Below are 22,213 nucleotides of genomic sequence, written 5' to 3'. Positions count from 1 at the left end.
CTTTGTGATTTTCCAAACCATAATCTATTTTCCAGCGGTCTTCCAGACGCGCTTTGTAATTTTTCAAACTACAATCCATTTTCCAGCGGTCTTCCAGACACGCTTTGTGATTTTCCAAACCACAATCCATTTTCCAGCGTTCTTCCAGACGCGCTTTGTGATTTTCCAAACCAAAATCCATTTTCCAGCGGTCTTCCAGACGCGCTTTGTGATTTTCCAAATCACAATCCATTTTCCAGCGGTCTTCCAGACGCGCTTTGTAGCAATACAAACCCATTGCATTGTGTTTTTTAATCATCAAATATTTTAACCCATTAGCACATAAACAAATTGAATTCAACTCACCTTTTGAAATAAGCGTCAGGATCCAGCAAATAACCTGGCAGGATCGCCAAAATGTGTGGCCCCAAATGGCCGGTGCGAATTGTTATGACAGCAGTTCTCCGTGGGTGCGTGTGCACGCCACGGAGGTCTGACCAGAAGAGGCCGAGTCATGGCTTGCTGCGCACTGATCGACACGCTGAGGTGTTAATGTATGTATAATCGCACGCTGATGGTGACTTACTCAAACCCCACACATATCATGTTTTGTTATTCTGTTTATGGCTTCTACCCGGGAAGGAGCCCAATTCTGCAGATATAATTCGTTCTTTTATATTAGGCGCGAATTTGCTTTTTTTGTACTTTATTTTCGTGATTTTTTATTCCGAGTATAAGTTCATCACGGCGACGAATTTGCTGTTCTACACGCAAAAAAAAAAGGCGTTCCCGAGTTCTTGAACCAGCAAAAATAAACTGATTCGTTCAGTTCAGAGCCGGATTTAGCGGGGGGCCGAGGGGGCCGTGGCCCCGGGCCCCCACAAATATTATGTACCAAAACCAACCTTTTTTGTATATTTTGGGGCCCCCACAAGCTGTCGGCCCCGGGGCCCCCTTCCGTCTAAATCCGGCACTGGTTCAGTTACAGATAGTCAACCGCAGTGCTGCAACAACAACACCATAGATCATTATGATTCCATTCCCATCCTGTTGCAAAAATTGAATTCCTAACCTCGACACAACCGCAAGTGTTCTGGATTCCCAACCTACTTTTTAAGACTCAGAATTAAATTGTGAAAAATGTAAAAAAAACTGATTAATCCACCTAGCGGTGTTGGTGTCTTTGCAGAATGAGTTTTCCAAATAAACGCAATACAAAAAATACACCGTTATATAAGTCACGGATTCACACTAGTCACGTTTTCCAGAACGCACTGTCCATACCAGAATGGTAATTCGCTTACGCGTGGTGTGTTGTTTCCTAAGAGCTGCTATAGCTAAAAGGCAATCTGTCTCATGAGTTTTACTGCAACGAAATATCAACACTTTTTTGAAAAGTGAATAGTAATAATATGATTGAGATTTTCTACAATTCTAAGATGGCATCAGCTAGCTATATTGCTTAACTGTTTCATGAGGTAAAAATACCTACGAAAATCGTTACAACTAAGACATCAAACCAGTGTTTGCTAGGGCATAAATGTATCCAAATGTTGACTTATTGCATTTCAAGAGGGTTCTATAATATATTGGCACTTGGTAAATGGTTTCCAACCTAATTGTTTATACTAGCTGTCATCTGAAGATCCATTTATTCGGTATAATCTTCCCTCCTGTTCAATCTTGTAAACAATAAGCACGCTCGAATCATCAACTGCGAGACAATTGGTGCACAAGCTGGTCGATGTTATCGACAGACGTGTATGGCTTGATGTTCGAAATAAATAACGATAAAACGACATATTCTCGGAATCATTCTGAGCCGCATAGAAAAAAGGCAAAAATGTCGTAGGTTGTTAAAATCCACTTTTTCGCCTGCTCGGTTTGCGGTAGGCATATATTTTTATTTTATTCTATTCTGAGAGTATTTTTTTGGGTAAACGACGTGGCGGTGGTACAGCATGTTTTTCGATTTTCAATTGTTTGGAATTACCAATCGTATTCAACTCTAAACGAATTCTTTTGTTGTATACCTTTAATATTTGAAAAAGTGTAGTAACATTTTACAAACATGTGTGCTACTCACGTTATACCGCCATCGGGGGTGACAATAGGTCTGGGGGGTAAGAATGGATCATCGCTCTCATCGACCGCGTGGAAGTCGGATAGCAAAATCGTTCAAAAAGGTCTCTTATATTTTAGTTTTCTTGCCCTCAGATACATTCAATCTATTCTACAAGCATTCTAAGTACCGTGGACCCCCCGTAATATGATCGCTTTTAATCTGAACACTTTTTAATTTGAACCCCGTTCGTTTGAACATCGTTCAAATTAAAAATGGTTCAAACTTCATTTAACACGTGGAATCGAGAAAAAAAATGGAACATCGTGAAACGGAATGAAGAATCAAAACAAACCAGCAAAGAGAGCAGCCAGAAACCAGTTTTTCTGATGCAAATAGAGTAACCAGAAGTTCAAATTAAAAATGAACCCCGTTAATTTGAATGAGGTACCGTTCAAATTATCGGGGGTCCACGGTACTTGAAACAGTGACCCATTCTCACCTCCATTTGACCCATTGTTACCCCCGACCACGGTAGCATAAATAATATTTTCTTATGACAAAAAGTCGTATTATACATCGAGGAACCATTTAAAACATTTCTTCTCACAAAAAATAAATATTGCAATAATTCAGAGGTGAGCCAGCATTTCTAACCTTTTTAACAAACAACAAAAAAAAATGCAGCATGGCTGTCGAACTGTATAGGGAGTGAGTGCTAGTAGTGGACCCCGTGCGTATAATGGACCCCCTGAACAAAATCCCAAATTAAACGCTGGAATCGAAAATTTTCTGCAAGCTTCCGTCGGGTGAAGTTGCTTCATGTAACAGAACAGCAGTTCCATACATTTGTTATGGACAGGGAAACAGAATTTAGTTATATTAACTAATTTGTAAATGTAAACATGCTAAAGGGTCCATTACTAGCACACAAGGGGGGGTCCATTATAGGCAAAAGGAACATGTGCGAATGGAACATGTAAATCAAATGGGGGGACCATAATACGTATATAAACAAACTCGACTTTGCGTATTATGGACCCGGGGGTGGCCATAAAAGGTATGCTTGCTACATCATTTTAAAATGCTTGGCTTAGTAGTAACAATGAATGTTTTGGCTAGTTTTATGTACGGAACACGATGCTGATACCTGTTGCTTGTCATCTGGTGCAGCAGAACTACAATTTGTCAAGAGGCTCGCTCTAGCAAAGCGACTGAAGTAAATTTTAGTCGTTAAGGGGTCTCTTACTAGCGCTCACTCCCTGGCTTCGGTAGTTGAAAAGAAGGAAGGAGATAGAGAACGATTGTTCTATGAAAATATGTTTGACGTAGGTTGACACGACAAATTAGTAAATAAAAAGGTGTTGCGAAATGCACTGAAATTTCTGCAGCAAACAACATCAGATCTTCGTTAAATAAAAAAACACTGAAATTATCAAAATAATTATCGAATTATCAATATTGACACACTTACTTCTGACTGGAAAAGTAAAAAAAAATCTGCACCTAAAATCTTGCGTTTGAGAGTAAGGTTTTGCTAATAGCAAAACTTAACTTTTATATTATTCAATTTTGAGTGCAACAATTGTTGATATTGTCGTCTGTTCATTCTGTTCGTATATTAAACTAGATAATATTGCTAATAACTTCATGGTTTGTTGCTTTGCTTGAGTGAAAATCTGCCTTAGAAGCATGCTATGGAATTTGAGCGCAAAACTAATTTCCTGGTAGCTAGTTGTGTACCATGCGCCTCCACCTGGAAGAATTCGCCTATTTTCCCATAGTCCGATCCGGCCAATTTTCAGTACCAATGCTGCCCTTGACCTTATAATATTTATATGATGTTTGTAGTGATTCATAAACATTTACACGGGAAGTCGGATTAAATTAGAAAATTGTATTGGAGGTAACCACTTTCCTTTGATGGGACTCGAGCACGCTATACTGGTAATTTTAACCAACTAAGCTACGAAGGACCTCCCTCTGCCTACGCAACTTAGCGGCTGCTGAATGAGCCCGAGATTCCCAAATAGTACGCATAGTTATAATCCATTTGTCAAGCCAACACTTCCACATGTGTATAGTACATAGGGTGGTTCAAATATCGATTCTTCGTTATGGAGAAGAATCTGTATCATGTTCTGAGTGTCCTCCGAAAATTTGAGCTGATTTGGATAAAAACTGATTTAGCACAAGCCGTTTAAAGTTTGCATTCAAATTAGTATGGGGATTTTTTTTTTCATTTTACTGATTATGGCGCTTCCCTATTAAGGACAGGTTGAAAGAAAATCTAAATTTCTCCATACCTGTCAAACTTATATTAAATTAAATTTTCATCCGAAAATGTCACCCAAAACCGAAGATTTTTCAAATCCGCGGCAAACAATTACTGTTTTGTAAATTTTGTACATTGTTTTCATTGGCATTTTGTGTAAATAATTCTTTATCATATTATTGTTTGTATTAGAGAACGCACATAATATGGCCAAGCAAGTGTTTCAAAATTGCGTTGTATCCATCCATGGGTTGATATTCGATTTCTGTTGATTTTTCTTCTCATCTCCTGGGAATAAGCCGTGTACAATTGATTGTGAAAAACATGGCATATTCCAGGAGCACAATCGGAAATTTGTATCGTTGGCGTTGATTGGAGTTCGTATAGATGAGGTAGGCATGTTCTGCTTCTGATTTTCGTTTCTGCGATTCTTAAATTATTTATGCATGATTGGGTAGGAGGTGTTCAACGAAGCGTTCGTGGATTTATTCGAACATAATCTAATATGGGATGATTTATTTAAGAATTTCCTCAAAATAAAGTCAGCATAATTACGAGATCTGCACGTTAAGATCAAATTTTATGTTCCTGTCAAACTTATTTATGTTCCAGAATTTTAAATTCCATTTCAAACAAATGGATGCAAACGTTGCTTTCAATCAATTCCGTAACGAACTTTCCCATCAACCCGTTCAGCTCCAGCAAACGTGCATTGCCAATGAAGCGAAGTCTGACGATTGCGTGCGTTTTCCGGCATGAAACACCAACGAGCAAAAATTAAATTAATAAAATTCGAGCAAACACAGAGGTGGAACGGTTATGCCCTCGCCAAGGATTTGCGTGTGTGTGTGTGTTTGCGTATATTGGTGGGCCACGTAGCGGAACTTCAGCCAATTACTGCCGGAAGTTTTCGCCGAGTGCCAGTATAAAATTTGATCTCGCCAAAATTGTCTCTCATCGCTTATGGGATTGCTTATCTTCGCAATGTCGTATAAAACTTTTCAATACCAGCTTTATGGTATGACTTTATTGTGGCATCAGGAAGTTACATTCTTGTGCATTACGCGTTTGAGTAGGTCGCATTTATTATGTTTAAATGAAGATTACTGAATGATGCATTTTATAGCAATTCTATGGGAAATTTTATAAAATTTACAGTTGATCTTTGAGATAAGACTAGTTGGTGCTATTTCACTCAAGTGTTATGCGGTCGACAAAGTACATGATTACTTTTTACAATGATAATGAAAATGAAACTTGTTGACATCTTAGAACTTTATTAAATACGGTGTATATCACATCGAAAACCGACCAGGGTAGAGCACCCGGGTACCCATTGGCCATTGGCAGAAAAAATAGGGTAAATCCAGGTGAGATGCCGCGTCGGTATAGATGCCGCACTTTATAGTACGTTCAGATTATGAGCTATATCACTTGATATAGCGAATCTTGACATGAAATGCCATATGCATTATTTCCAGTGAAAACTAGATGTATAAACACTGAGGTCAAGATGCTCTATATCAAGTGATATATTGCTATTCCAGAGAAAACTTTCCACTTTCCGGTTGAATTTTCAAACTACCGCAGCTGTCACTTCATACTTCTTCCCTGTTTTTTGGCATGGCACCCTTCGATGACAACGCCAAATATCATGTTTTTGTGTCAGTGTATTGAAGATTTGCAGGCTTGCGGTAGAACTTTGACAGCTGCGGAAGAACTTTGCGGAATCCGCAAAATGGAAAAATTTTCAAAAGATCCGCAATAGCTCATAATCTGAACCAAGATTTGGAAAAGAAAAATTTTCAAAAGATCCGCAATAGCTCATAATCATAATCCACCATCAATAGGTAGCGGAGTCCTTCACCTACCTATTGATGGCGTTGGTTTGCGTGGGAAAGCTATCAGATTCGTCAATTCGTCGTTTGAATCTTTGTTTACAAAAGCAGATAAGTCGTTTTTAAAATTTTGTCTTGACTTGATGCATTGGCGGAAATGCATGTGAGAGGGTGTCTTTTGCACCGAAAACAAAAACGTAAGTAGTAACTGCTCATTTTTATCAGCCAAAAAAGTAATACGACGGTTTGAACACTGAGTAATTCTCGCTGAGACCGGGCCACTTTTTGCACGAGGTTCTTAAAAATGCCTAAATTTATGATCATTCAAAAACTTTCGGCGAATATATTAAGGATCCGAGTTAAATTTTATAAAAAGATGGAACCCTCGTTATACGCGAAATCACTTTTATGGACCCCTCGATTTTTGTCAATTCTTGACTCACCAAAGCTATCTTAACTCCAACATTTCTCAACCGATCTTAGAGATCATCATATCGTTAGAAAGAGGAAAAATGTGTCCCCAATTTACAATAATAAAAACGGAGGTAGCCATATTGAATTTGGCCGCCATCTTAGATTTATTTTTGAAAACTTTTTTCCACTTGGTTCGCATCTACCGATTATGAATATTAGTACATCTATTGAAAACTTAGCTTATATTGTGCTTTGCGTCCAAAAATCTCAGGGGTTTTGTTTTTTCTATGAAAAGTTATGTTATTATTATTTATTCAGACTAAGGCCGAAGTGGCGTGTGCGGTATATAAGAGCCTTCTCCATTCGGCTCGGTCTATGGCTACACGTCGCCAACCACGCAGTCTACGGAGGGTCCGCAAGTCATCTTCCACCTGATTGATCCACCTTGCCCGCTGCGCACCTCGCCTTCTTGTGCCCGTCGGATCGTTGTCGAGAACCATTTTCACCGGGTTACTGTCCGACATTCTGGCTACGTGCCCGGCCCACCACAGTCGTCCGATTTTCGCGGTGTGAACGATGGATGGTTCTCCCAGCAGCTGATGCAACTCGTGGTTCATTCGCCTCCTCCACGTACCGTCCACCATCTGCACCCCACCATAGATGGTACGTAGCACTTTCCTTTCAAAAACACCAAGTGCGCGTTGGTCCTCCACGAGCATCGTCCAGGTCTCGTGTCCGTAGAGGACTACCGGTCTAATGAGCGTTTTGTAGATTGTCAGTTTGGTACGGTGGCGAACTCTATTCGATCGGAGCGTCTTGCGGAGTCCAAAGTACGTACGATTTCCAGCCACGATGCGTCTCCGAATTTCTCTGCTGGTGTCATTTTCGGCAGTCACCAGTGAGCCCAAGTACACAAATTCTTCTACCACCTCGATTTCGTCACCACCGATGCAAACTCGCGGTGGGTGGTTCACATTGTCTTCTCTTGAACCTCTTCCTATCATGTACTTCGTCTTCGACGTGTTGATGACTAGTCCGATCCACTTATCTTCCCTCTTCAGTCTGATGTAGGGTTCTCCATCTTCTCAAAGTTACGTGCCATGATATCTATGTCGTCGGCGAAGCCAAATAGCTGGACAGACTTATTGAAAATTGTACCACTCGTGTTAATCCCTGGACTACCGGTCTTATTAGCGTCTTGTACATGACACATTTGGTGCGGTGGCGAATCTTTTTTGACCGCAGTTTCTTCTGGAGCCCGTAGTAGGCCCGACTTCCACAGATGATGCGCCTTCGTATTTCACGACTAACAAGGATCCGAGGTAGACGAATTTCTCGACCACCTCGAAGGTATCCCCGTCTATCGTAACACTGCTTCCCAGGCGGGCCCTGTCGCGCTCGGTTCCACCCACAAGCATGTACTTTGTCTTTGACGCATTCACCACTAGTCCAACTTTTGTTGCTTCAAGTTTCAGACGGGTGTACAGTTCTGCCACCTTTGCAAATGTTCGGCCGATAATGTCCATGTCATCCGCGAAAAAAATAAATTGACAGAATCTGTTGAAAATCGTACCCAGGCTGTTACACCCGGCTCTCCGCATGACACCTTCTAGCGCAATGTTGAATAACAGGCACGAAGGTCCATCACCTTGTCTTAGTCCCCGGCGCGATTCGAACGAACTGGAGTGTTCGCCTGAAATCTTTACACAGTTTTGCACACCATCCACCGTTGCTTTGATCAGTCTGGTAAGTTTCCCAGGGAAGCTGTTCTCGTCCATAATTTTCCATAGCTCTACGCGGTCTATACTGTCGTATGCCGCCTTGAAATCAACGAACAGATGGTGCGTTGGGACCTGGTATTCATGGCATTTTTGAAGGATTTGCCGTATAGTAAAGATCTGGTCCTTAGCCGTACGGTAAGATGCGCGGCTACAAAGCAAGACCATGCTGAGGATGGCTGGGTTCGATTCTCGATGCCGGTCTAGGCAATTTTCGTATTGGAAATTGTCTCGACTTCTCTGGGCATAAAAGTATCATCGTGTTAGCCTCATAATATACGAATGCAAAAATGGTAACCTGGCTTAGAAACCTCGCAGTTAATAACTGTGGAAGTGCTTAATGAACACTTAGCTGCGAGGCGGCTCTATCCCAGTGTGGGGATGTAATGCCAATAAGAAGAAGAAGAAGAAAGATCTGGTCCGTTGTCGAGCGGCCGTCAACGAAGCCGGCTTGATAACTTTCCACGAACTTATTCACTAATGGTGACGGACGTCGGAAGATGATCTGGATATCACTTTGTAGGCGGCAGTAAGGATGGTGATCGCTCGAAAGTTCGCACACTTCAGCTTATCGCCTTTCTTGTAGATGGAGCATATAACCCTTTCCTTCCACTCCTCCGGTAGCTGTTCAGTTTCCCAGATTCCGACTATCAATTTGTGAAGACAAGTGGTTAGCTTTTCCGGGCCCATCTTGATGAGCTCAGCCCCGATACCATCCTTACCAGCTGGTTTATTGGTCTTTAGCTGTTGGATGGCATCCTTAACTTCCCTCAAGGTGGGGGCTGGTTGGCTTCCATCGTCCGCTGAACTGACGTAGTCATCTTCTCCGCTGCCTTAACTTTCTTTGCCTGTACTCTCAACGCCATTCAAATGTTCCTCGTAGTGCTGCTTCCACTTTTCGATCACCACACGTTTTTCCATCAAAATGGTCCCATCCTTATCCCGGCACATTTCGGCTCGCGGCACGAAGCCTTTGCGGGATGCGTTAAGCTTCTGATAGAACTTGCGTGTTTCTTGAGAACGGCACAGCTGTTTCTTCTTCCTGAAAAAGGCGGGTCTGCTGTCTCCGCTTCCGTCTATAACGTTCCACGTTCTGCCGGGTACCTTGCTGCAGCGTGACCGCCCGCGCTGCGTCCTTCTCCTCCAGAATCTGTCTGCACTCTTCGTCGAACCAACCGTTCCGCACATCGTAGCCTATTGAATCCTGCCCTCCACAACCAGCACAGTGGATAAAAGGCTGTGGGACAAAAGGACAAAACGTCGAGTGAACACATTTTGAAAATCTTCCTTATGGAAACACAATGTTGAATAATATGCTGAGAATATGCCTTCTTAAATCTAGTGTCTACAGATTCGGAAGCCTTCGCGAAATTAGAGTTTTTTTTTTCTGAAAAGCTCAGTTGCTTCGTTGCAAGAGAGTTGGAATCATCCTTCTACACTTCTCGGGAGCTTCCTTTCAAGCAGCTCGGAGGACATCTTTCAAGAGGTTCAAAGAACACTTTTTAAGAGGTTTGGAAACCTCCTTTCAAGAGGCTCGGAAACATTCTTTCAAGAGCCTTTTCTTTTCTCATTTTTTTAAGCCTCGGAAGGCTCTTTTCGAAAGGCTCGGAAGGCCTCATTTCAAGAGGTTCGTAAACATCCTTTCAAGAAGCTCAGAAGCCCCCTCCCCCTTAAAGAGGATCGGAATTAATCTTTCATGAGGCTTGGAACTACACTTTCAAAAGGCTCAGAAGCGTCCTTTCAAGATATCGTCGTCGAGGGTGACAATGTGTCGATTAGGAGTGAGCATAAATCACTGTTTCAACTACTTAGAATACTTGTAGAATACTCGGAAGCTTCCTATTTATAGGTTCGGAATTCTTCTTTCAAAAAGCTTGGAAGCTTCCATTCAAGATACTCCGAATCCTCCTTTTACGTGGCTCGGAAGCCGCCATTCAAGAGGCTCGGAAGGATCTTTTTAAGAGGCTAGAAAACCTCCCATCAAGAGGCTCAGCCCTTCTTTCAAGGTACTTAGAAGCCTACTTTCGAGTGGCTCGCCTTGAGATAGTTCGGAAGGTCTTTCAAAAGGGGCTCGGAAGCTTCTTTTTAAGAGACTCGGAAGCCTTCTTCCAAAATTCTCGGAAGCCTCTCTTCAAGGGCCTCGGGATTATGTTTTCAAGAGGCTTGGAAACAAACTTTCAAGCGGCTCAGAGGCGTCCTTTCAAGATGCTCAGAAGCCTCCTTTTAGGTAGCTCGTGAACTGCTTTTCAAGAGGCTGGGAAACCTTCCTTTATGAGGCTTCTAGAGGTTCTTTTCAAGAGGCGCGGAATCCTACTTCCAAGGCGCTTGGAAGCCTTCAATAGTCAATGAAGTTGGGAAGTTTCCAATAAATAAAAATATAAATATGCATTTACATTAATTCTATTAATGATGTCTAAATCATTATAAAAACCGCTTAGAAACGACATTAAAAATAAGCCACATTGTTTGATTTGTCAATAAAATGACGGTTCCTACAATCGAACCAATAAGGATGCCCAAAACCGAATTTCGCAGCCTTTTTGGAATGTGAAGTAAAAAATATTTCGCTCTCAAATTTTAATGGCAATTGTTATTGATCCTCAAAATAGATTCAATTTACTGTTCAAATGCGCATTGGAACTCATTTTTTTTATTTAAATCACTTTAATTCATAACACGTTAAAAAAACTTTCGTATTGTTTTTCTTGTGAAAAAAATGATTTGTTCGTAGTTTAAAGTAGAGATGTCTATTTGGTTTGACGTTGAGCACAAAACATCATGTTACTATGACAAACAAATGTCGGTTGCCAGAATGGCAGCATCTGTTATCTGTCAAAAGATACGTAGGGTTGCCCATAACCGAACGGTGCCCACAACCGAACCTCTTCCCCTAATAATAAATATCATGATCAAAAGTAATTTAATGCCAATCCCCATACATTCAATTTTCTTTCTAACCTTTGACACGATAGTTATTATAATACATGGCGTAACCTGAATAGGCTGTAACCTTATTCATACACATAATTCCCCTTCTGTATATCATGGGCTGCTCTTTGGAACAGTTTAGGCCTAACGTCTGTAATGCCTAACGTGCCATATAAGAATATGTTGTATGAAAAAAATCAATTGCAGAGAACGATAAAAAGAATATCTAGCTCAATGGTCCGATGATTTAAAAGGGCTTAGAAGCCACTTCATGAAGTACAAACATGAGGACCATTGCTACAGGCTCGCAAATAATCTATGATCTTATTCTTCACCGGTTCGACTTTTCTTTTCGATGATATTCTTCCACTTGAACCGAAATCAGCTCCGAATCAGTAGAACATCCAACAATTTCCTCGTTAGATCAACTTGAACGAAAATGTAATCAATCGAGACCATTCTTTGATCTCTGCTTTAAACTAATTGAAATGCATTGTGGTTCCAATCCCGCACATGCCGCCGCGAACTCGAGCCCCGGAGTAGTCGGTGCATTACGCTGCGCTGGATCCAATGCAAAAGTTATACACTTGTTGCTCGCTGCACAGAGTAGCGAAGTAGGTACGGCAAAGTCAGCACACCATGCAATGCGCTTTATTTCATGCAATATTTATGAAGCTCTTTGTACAAGCGCATCCTTTCAGCGGTTGCATTTTCGTTGATGATGTGGAAACACGATCTGCTACGTTTTATTGGAACGGAAACTAGAGATACGGTCGTCGACGACAGATGGCTCGCGTTGCTGCAGGGGTGAATGGGGCGGATTGAATAACGAAGCTGGCGCCCCTGGGATGGTTTCTAACCAATTTGACTATGTAACATTTTGGCGGCAGTGGTTTGGTACATTAATTCGAGATGTGACGTTGACGATATTGGATTGCTTGTATTTGAGGATTTTCCCTGAATTTTCACCCGTTGCACATTAATAAAATCGCTTATTATTCATTCTATTTCACAGATCAAACTGGATTACGACAGTCAAAATGACCAACAGCAGACAACAGAAATTTCTGGTAACAGCTAATTCTATATTCGCATGGCACGATTGAAGCTCATCCAGCTTACCTTTTCACTCTATCCACAGAATGGGACACCGGTTGGCAAAACGGACCGGAAAAGGTGATCGTAGAAGTACGAGAAACAGCGACTGAGACTATAACTTTTCTAGAGACAAGCACTGTAAATAATTCCACAGAACCACTAGAGGGTAAGCAGATCAAACTAACCAAACTCAAAACTCCCATTTGTTTGTCAATGTTCAGTTCGATGTAGGTTCAGACCTACATGACTGGGCTAGCACGCAACAAACTATGCTTGTGGTCGGATAACTTTTCCAATCAAATTTTGGTTTTGCTTCTAAATCAGATGGGTGGGACGATGTTGTTCGATGACACATGTTGGACAAACATGTTGCAGAAAAAAAACGTTTGTGACTTGTAGCAGCAAAGGATTTTACATTTCATAGGTTGATCCAATTTTGACTAACTTATATTGCTGTTTTACTTTTCATGTCCACATTTTTTGTTGTGTTAGTCGGAATGTAAAGTCTTGGTGTCACGCCGATGGTTATTAAAGGGCTTTTAAAGCAGTAGGTTTCGTTCATTTTTTCAAAAGTTTTATCTAGTTCTTGCCGAAAATACACATTTTCTGTCAAGTTTATATGACTTGTATCTACTTCCAAGTATATATAGCGAATTTATTCTCATTGAGCTTGAGCTTGAGCTTGAGCTTGATTGACTGCTCGTAGTTGCTACTCCATTATGACCAGATCAGCTGTGCTTGCACAGGGAACCAACAGATGTTTGCTTGGGACTAGCACACATCTTCAATGTACAAGTCCTGGTGATCTCATTTGTTAGGTCATACTGGCGCCTGCCACGTCAGAATGCAAGTCAATGTAGGGAAGGGGGAGGAAATTATGATGCAATCACTCGCCCACTGCAAGCCGAATATACCTCTGCACTTGCCACGAGTTCATGCGGAATTTGTTGGAATTTTTGTGTTAGGTTCGAGAGGCAGAGGTCCGTCTTGGTTAACGAGCTGCCAATGTGATAGATAGGAGAAGGAAACTGATGGAATTTCTAGTTGGATGTAGGAAACGAGCTCTATAGTTCATTTCCAATTCTAACAGATTACTGTTAGAATACTCAAGTTGAAGATATAGGAATAGTAATGGAAACGGTATGGAAGTCCATTTCCAGTTCTAGCGATTGCTAGAACATGAGAAATATAGAGAAAGATACAAAGTAGGATAATGGAACGGACCTGGGATTGAACCCACGACCTCCTGCGTATGAGGCAGAAGCAGTAGCCATATGACTACCAAGCCCTATTTATTCTCATTTCCGAAAAAGTCTTTGAATCGAGATCTTTGGATGACATGAAGCTGATTTCTAGCTACATTAGTGCAAAAAATGTTGTGGGAAAATGTCTTTGTGAGGCTAACTTGGTGCATGGATCCCTTGCTATACATCGGACAAACATGAACTTTTTTTCCAAGAAATCCACCATCATTATTCCAGAAAATGTGGGAATTTTATTGTTATTTATGAATTTTAGAAATTGCTTTTAGAAAAACTCCGAAAATTTCTTGGAAAATTCTTCAATTTGTAGAATTTCTTTAACAACCATTTGAGGATTTTTTCGAGAATTTCTCTAGGAAGTCCATTGGAAAATCCCCATATTTAATCGAAAATTCATTCGAAGAATTTATCCAAACAAATCTCCTGGGATTTAAGCCAGAAATTTCTTTAAAAAATTATCCAGTTTCATGAAAACTTTCAGGAATTCTTCTTATCCATCGTGGATTTTCCTAGAAGAGGAACACCTCGAGAAATTTTAGGGTGAATTTCAAAATAAATTTTCCGAGAAATAATCGAGGAAATTTCCGGAGGAATTTATGGAGAGATTTCTGGAAGAATTTTTGAAGTAAATTCTGCGGAAATTCCTGGATCATTTTTTGGGGAGGACCTCGCAAAAGAAAGAAAAATTAGAAGAATTTCCAGGGTAAATACTTTAGGATATTCTGGGGAATTCCTGAAGGAATTTCCTAATAAAAAACCAGAAGAGATTGCTGCGTGCTTTCTTGATGACATATCGTTAAACTTTTCAAAAGTAACTAAGCAACATTTTTTGATTAATTAATTAATAAATATTAATAAATAAATATTGTAGTCAACAGACCAATATGACAGCTTTTGTTTGCAGCACTCAAATTGATTCATGAAAAAATATTATTAGTTCCTTTTGAAAAGTTAATAGAGAAATGTTGAAGATACCTAAAGATTTTTTAAAGGGCATTCGTCAGTAATTTCTGTAGAAGTTATATGCGGATTGACGACTGAAGTTGTACTTTTGAAATTCTATAATTTAACACACACAAAACACTATTGTTTTGGCGATAGTAGTTTTAATAAGTAGCAAATACGTTTTTTGCTCCGACATTTCGGTTAGTTTGCATTTGCTACTTATTAAGACTGATATCGACAAATTAATTCAATCGTTTCTGGAAAAGGTCCCGTATTCCCTTGAATAATTTCTAGATAAATTTCCAGGTGGATTCTAAGAGGAATTTCCGGAGATGTTTTTGGAGAAGTTTTCGGAAGAATTCTTGTAGCAATTTCCATAGAAATAACCGGAAGAATTTCTTAAGAAACTCTTCTAGAAATGTCCAGAAGAAATCCTGATGGAATTTCTAAAGAGTTCATAAACATTTTTCGAGCAAAATTATTAGAGAAAAATCGAGAGGAATCTCCTAGTAATTTTTAAGAAATTTCTGGAGGAATTCCAGAAGGAATTTTCGATGGAATTCTCGGGAGCTGGATGGGAGGTGCGTTTAGCGGAATTCCATGTAAATTCAAATGGAGCTTTGTAAGAGTTTTTGAAGTAAGTAACTTATGAAGTTCCTGTATCTATGAAAAGTCTGGAAGCTCCTAGTGGAATTTTTGGCGATAATTCTGAAAGATATCTCAGAGAAAATTCCGCAGCAGATCCAGGATAAACCTTTGGAGTAATGTTTGAACAAACTACCAGAGGAATTCTTATACGGTTCTTCCAAAAATTCCTGTGGAAGAATCTGTGTCAAAAGGTAGATGGTCAAAAGGTCGAAGGTCAAAAGGTCGAAGGTCAAAAAGTCGAAGGTCAAAAGGTCGAAGGTCAAAAGGTTGAAGGACAAAAGGTCGAAAGGACAAAAGGTCGAATGGACAGAAGGTCGAAAAACAAAAAGACATGAAATGAGATGGGAGTTGTGAGTAGTGACAAGTGAGATGCAAGATGGAAGTAGTGAGCATAGATACTTCTCATTTGTGAAAGAGAAGTGAAAATGAAAAGTGAGAAGTAAGAAATGGAAAAGAAGAAATATGAAGTAAAACGTGACAAGTGAGAAATAGGACGTGAGAAGTGAGGAACGGAGAAGTAAGAAGTGAGATGTAAATAAGAAATGAAAAGGAAGAAAGGAGGAAACATATACAATAAAAAATAAAAAGAACAGAAGAGGAAAATTGAATAAAGAAAGATAGAAGCAGGAAGATGGAAGAAGGAAAAAAGAAGGAAGAAAGAAGGTAGAAAAAACCCAAGCAGCACACTTGTCATATAGGAGTTGCTGTCACTTATGTACGACCAAATTCGGTCATATATGAGTTGTTGCAACCAAATCGCTCTAAATTGTGCTACTCGGGAAGGAAAATAGAAGAAGGAAGAAGAAAGAGAGAAGATAAAATGAAGCAAAACAAAAGAAAGAAAGAAGAAGTAAGTAACAGTAAAAGAGAAGAAAGATGGAAGAAATGAGGAACAAAGAAGACAGAAATAAGGAAGAAAGAAGGAAGAAAGAAGAAATAAAAAAGAAAGATGGAAGAAATAAGGAACAAAGAAGAGAGAAATAAGGGCGAAAGAAGGAAGAAATAAGGATGAAAGAAAAAAGAAAGAGGAAAAAAGAAGAAATAAGACGAAAAAAAGAAGAAAACAAGTAGGAAGAAAAAAGGAAAAAAGAAAGAAGTTAGAAATAAAAAAATGAAATATGGAAGGAAGAAAAAAGTAAGAAAGGAGGAAAAAAATTGAAGGAAGGAAACATATGAAATTAAAAGGAAAAAGGAAGAAGAAATAAGAACGAAAGAAAAAAAAGAAAGACCTTTCGTCCTTTCGATCTTTTGTCCTTAGACCTTTTGACCTTGACGCAGTTTTTTTGTTTCGACCTTTTGTCCCTTCGACCTTTTGGCCCTTCGACCTTTTGTCATTTCAACCTTTTGACCTTCGAACTTTTGTCCTTCGACTTTTTGACCTTCGACCTTTTGTCCCACAACCCTGTGGAAGTTTCTCCAGGAATTCCTGTAGAGGCTCCTGCAGGAATACCTCCAGGAATTCCTTCGGAAGATCCTCCAGCCATTCCTCCGAAAGTTTCTCCAGAAATTCTTCTGGAACTCTCTCCAGGTATTCCTTCCCGAGGAGGAACTCGTGGAGGAACTTCCGGAGGAACTCCTGGAGGATCTCCCGGATGATTTCCTGGAGAAGCTACCGTATGAATTGTTGGAGGATCTTCCGGAAGAATTGTTGGGGAATCATCTGGAGGAATTCCTGGAGGAACTTTCGGAGGAATTTCTAAAGGAACTTCCAGAGGCAGTGGCGTTGCCCAGGTGAGGGGGTTGAACATAAACCCCCCCCCCAGAGACAAAAATTTTAGAAGAAAAATTTTGTTCGAACACTCCAATAAAAAATTTTAGGCTGCGCCGCTTAATAGAAATTATAGTATATATATAGATCATTTTTATTCGAGAATATCTAGTAACATTGGAATTGGTGCATCAAATGAAGTTCAGAACCCACCCCCCTTCTACACCAATTTTCTGGCTACGCGACTGTCCAGAGGAATTACTGGAGGAACTTCCGGATCAATTGCTGGAGGAATTCCTGGAGGAACTTGTCATCCCCTCACAGGAAGGGCAGCATGAGACGGAGACAAAATATGGTCTGAAGAGGAAATAATGAACGCAGACCCACTTACAAAATCCAGCAGACGGTTCGAAAGAGGAAAACCACAAGATGTATACTCGAGTCATTCCGTATCAATATAAAAGCAGCAATTTTACATACAACAAAAGAGTAAACGAGTTTATTAAATTTGTATTTACGTTCTATATTGCCATCTTACACCCTAAGTTTAGTTCCTAATCCTATTGTTGTGTGGTGTCAGTGTGGATGTCTATCCCGCGGCGGCTGTCAAAGAGAGTGTCTGCCCGGACAGACGATCGCACGCGTAACATGCCAAAAGCTCCACAGCAGACATTTCCATTCACTTCGCAGGTCACCCAGGTACTGCTCCACGGTATGAGGCTCACCAATATACCATGACTAGATAGGCCTGGGTGTTACAACAATTAAAATAACTTTAGTAGAGAATCACCAATTTGGTTGGAGGCAATTCGGATCGGTTTTTAGTTGTCATTCTTAGTCCTTACGATCTCCTGCAATCTTGCTAATTTACTCCATCACACTAGCTGAGCATCGCGTAAAAGAGATCTCCCAGAAGGTCGTATTGGCTGTAGGATAATTCACATTGAGTATTATATTTATTTCTATATCACTTCTGACCATCACTGTTACCTCTTGCAAAACACAAAGCCCATGCACTGAGCTTCTGTGCAGCACTTTATTTCAATACGTGTCTCTGCCGGTCAGGCTAATTCTTATCCCCTTCGAAACTAGGTAGTCACCTGCTTGAGTATTAATCGACAACTAATCTCATCCAGTCAATCTCAGACGTACATCACCCTGTGATACTTTGGGTGGCGATAATTTAAACAGAGCGCAGACGAGTTTAGAGAGCAGATTATCCTAAGAAATTCAGAGATTGACAAACGAGGAGCGTCAGGATTCCAGCCCATCTCCATATTAATACGGATGCTGCTTCGTATGCATTTGTAACTCATTCTCTGTTAGTTTAGCACCGTGTGATACTTATGCGATGAGTAGTGTGCAGGTTTGGTAAGGCCAGAGACTGTACACAGGAAGTCCTAGGCGAGACGGTCAAGGTGAGGGCACTCACGACGGAGGTGAATCTAAGGGTTAAAGACCTGGACGAGATCACCGAAGTCGAAGAGCTCGTCACGGCACTGCGGCGACAGTGCGAAGTGGAGGCGTCCACCGCAGCCGTTCGGCTACGGAAAGGTCCGGCAGGGACACAGGTAGCATTGGTTCGGCTACCTGCAGCGGACGCCTCCAAGGTAGTCAAGTTAGGGAGCGTCAAGGTGGGGTGGTCGGTATGCCCTGTGGGCATATATGAGCAACCAGAAGTTTGCTTCAAGTGCCTGGAACCGGGGCACAAGCAATGGGACTGCAAAGGCCCTGACAGAAGCAAGCTCTGTCGACGCTGCGGATTGGAGGGACATAAGGCACAATGTTGCACGAACCCTCCCAACTGTTTGATCTGTTCCAGCAAAGCTGCGAACAGCAAGCATCCCATGGGGGGTTCGAAGTGCCCGGCGTTTAAGCGTGCTGCAAAATCACAGTGCAGGTAACGCAGCTAAACCTTAACCACTGTGATGCAGCCCAGCAACTGTTGTGTCAGACAGTTGTTGAATGGATATCGCCATCATAGCAGATCCTTACCGGGTACCCCCCAGGAACGGTAATTGGGTCACCGATGGGTCTAAAATGGCGGTGATATGGAAAACGGGGAAGTACCCAGTCCAAGAGTTGGTGTCTTCGACACACGAGGGCTTCGCCATTGCCAAAATCAACGGGTTCTTCTTCTGCAGCTGCTATGCGCCTCCTGGATGGTCGATCGAGCAGTTCGGTCGAATGTTTGACGGCTAACTTGATGGGGCGTAGGCCGGTGATTATAGCGAGGGACTTCAACGTTTGGGCCGTGGAATGGGGAAGCCGTTCCACGAATCAACGGGGCAGATCCTGCTGGAATCACTGGTCATGTTGGATGTGGACTTGGCTAATGTCGGTACCAAAAGTACCTACAGCTGGAACGGTGCCCAGTCGATTATCGACGTTACGTTCTGGAGCCCTGGCCAAACGATTAGTTCGAACTGGAGGGTAGATGATGGCTACACTCACAGCGACCACCTGGCGGTTCGCTACAGTATCGACTATACGACCAGCATTCAGCGGACGGAAGAAGGGGCGAGGCCTAGTCCTCGTATGTGGAAGACATCATACTTCGACGACGAGGTGTTTAAGGAAGCGCTCCGCCGCGAGCACAATACTCTCGGTCTGAGCGGCGAGCAGCTGGTAACAGTACTCTCGCGTGCATGCGATGCCACCATGCCTAGGAAAGTCCACCCTAGGATTGGGAGACCACCGGCTTACTGGTGGACTCAAGCAATTGCGAACCTGCGCCGCGCCTGCCTACGGGCAAGGAGGCGGATGCAGCGAGCACGCACAGAAGAGGAGCGTGTTGAACGACGGGTGGCGTTCGTGGCTGCTAGAGCCGCTCTGAAGACTGAGATTAGATCAAGCAAAAAAGCCTGCTTCGAGGGCCTGTGTCAAAGTGCCAACGCGAATCCATGGGGTGACGCCTATAGGGTCGTAATGGCCAAGACACGTGGGGCGATGGCCCCTACAGAGCGGTCTCCAGAGATGCTGGAGAGGATCATCGCGGGGCTCTTCCCACGTCACGACCCAAGTCTCTGGCCTCCCTTTGTGGAGCTGCCACGGGCCAGGGTGGCCGACGAGGGAAGAGTAACGGTGGCGGAACTTGCGGGGATTGCACAGTCCCTTAGTGTAGGTAAGGCGCCAGGACTGGATGGTATTCCGAACCTGGCCATCAAAGCGGCCATTGCCGAGGCTCCCGAGATGTTCAGATCTGTTGTGCAGAGATGCCTGGACGAGGGAGTCTTCCCTGAAGCATGGAAAAGGCAGAGCTTGGTCCTATTGCCAAAAGCGGGAAAACCACAGGGGGATCCGTCGGCATATAGACCAATATGCCTGCTTGACACGGCGGAGAAGGTGCTCGAGAAGATCATCCTCAACAGGTTGTTGATACGCACGGAGGGTGCGGATGGTCTATCGAGTAACCAGTTTGGCTTCCGAAAGGGTAAGTCGACCGTAGACGCTATCTTGTCGGTTACCAAATCCGCGGAGATAGCTATCCAGCGTAAGAGGAGAGGAGTTCGCTATTGTGCAGTAGTGACTCTCGACGTGAGGAATGCTTTCAATAGTGCCAGTTGGGCAGCTATTGCAGATGCGCTCCTGCGTCTTGGAATTCCCGAGTACCTGTACAAGATTCTCGGAAGCTACTTCCAGAATCGAGTACTGGTATACGACACGGAGGCGGGTCGGAAGTGCGTTGACATAACCTCAGGGGTTCCGCAAGGTTCCATACTGGGTCCGGTGTTATGGAACGGCGGTGTCGGTGACGGTGTCTTGAGGTTGAAGTTCCCGGTGGGCGTGGCAATCGTCGGCTTTGCTGACGATATTACGCTGGAGGTCTACGGCGAATCGATCGAAGAGGTGGAATTGACTGCAGCCCACTCGATCGCAATTGTGGAGGAGTGGATGAGTTCCAGGAAGTTAGAACTGGCTCACCACAAGACTGAGGTGGTTGTTGTTAACAACCGAAAGTCGGAGCAACAAGCGGTGATAAGGGCAGGCAACTGCACGGTCATCTCTGAACGCTCCATCAAACTCTTGGGGGTAATGATCGACGATAAGCTCACCTTTGGTAGCCACGTCAATTACGCCTGCAAGCGTGCCTCCACAGCTATAGCGGCATTTTCCCGGATGATGTCCAATAGCTCTGCGGTTTATGCCAGCAAGCGCAAGCTTCTGGCTAGCGTTGCTCTGTCCATACTGAGGTATGGGGGGCCAGCTTGGGGCACGGCCCTGCGTATTAACTGCTACAGAACGAAGTTAGAAAGTACGTATAGGCTCATGTGCCTAAGAGTTGCGAGCGCGTACCGTACCGTGTCGCACGATGCACTTTGCGTCATCACCGGTATGATGCCTATCGACATAGTTATCGGTGAAGACATAGAGTGCTTCGAAATGCGCGGCACGAGAGGCATCCGTAGGACTGTCAGGTTGGCCTCAATGGTCAAATGGCAGCGTGCGTGGGACAGTTCCACTAAGGGTAGATGGACACATAGGTTGATACCGGAGATAGGTACGTGGGTCAAGAGGCGCCATGGGGAAATCACTTTCCACCTGACCCAGGTCCTTACAGGCCATGGTTGCTTCAGACAGTACCTACACCGGTTCGGACACTCGGCCTCGCCCGAGTGTCCGGTGTGCGTAGGTTTAGAGGAAACGGCGGAACACGTGTTGTTCGTGTGCCCGCGTTTTCGCACAATGCGTGACCACATGCTTGCCACATGTGGTCTGGACATTACCCCGGACAACCTAGTCCGGAGGATGTGTAAAGATGAAGTTGGCTGGAACGCCGTTTTATCGGCTATCGTCCAAATCGTCTCGGAGCTACACAGAAGGTGGCGCGTGGACTCGAGGAATGGCTAGTTCAGGCGCAAATAAGAGGTGGTCCAAGGGTTCGGAGTCAGCTTCATGGGTCATACCGGTGCCCTGTGGTCGAACTCGATCCTTTTATCGAACAAATGGCCGCGTGAAGAACAACATGGTATCGTCGCTTTCGCAGCGTCGGTCAACCGGGCGGGATCCGAGCCCGAGGACGGAAAGGGGTCCTCATCAAGGCTGGGGCAGGCGTAGGCACCGCGTCGGCAAGTCCCTCTGTGTGCTGGCGAATAGGCCCTATCGCAGAAAGGTCAATTTGGGGTGCACGCGGCATCATCATTCTTGATACCAGTCGTGCAGAGGGAAGCAGGCGCGAAGTCGACCCTGCCCACCTTCCGAGGACATAGGGCGTGGTAAGGCCACCTGGAAAGCCGGCAATGCGCTGGCACGACACCATGGTGCTCTTCTAAAAAAG

At 43.0% G+C, this 22,213-nt stretch overlaps 1 protein-coding gene across 1 annotated transcript in view; it reads left to right on the top strand.

The window, feature by feature from the left end:
• LOC134208095 (uncharacterized) overlaps positions 1-22,213 on the top strand; it is a 137,153-nt gene that overhangs the window by 59,052 nt on the left and 55,888 nt on the right. The window contains exons 2-3 of the mRNA XM_062684184.1: positions 12,290-12,344; positions 12,416-12,538. The gene's annotated coding sequence lies outside the window, so the exon portion shown is untranslated. The remainder of the gene's footprint in view (positions 1-12,289; positions 12,345-12,415; positions 12,539-22,213) is intronic.

This window comes from Armigeres subalbatus, chromosome 1 (assembly GCF_024139115.2).
Source record: "Armigeres subalbatus isolate Guangzhou_Male chromosome 1, GZ_Asu_2, whole genome shotgun sequence".
Lineage (NCBI taxonomy): Eukaryota > Metazoa > Arthropoda > Insecta > Diptera > Culicidae > Armigeres > Armigeres subalbatus.
Note: the sequence above shows the minus strand (reverse complement) of the source record. Positions and strands in the feature narration are given on the sequence as shown.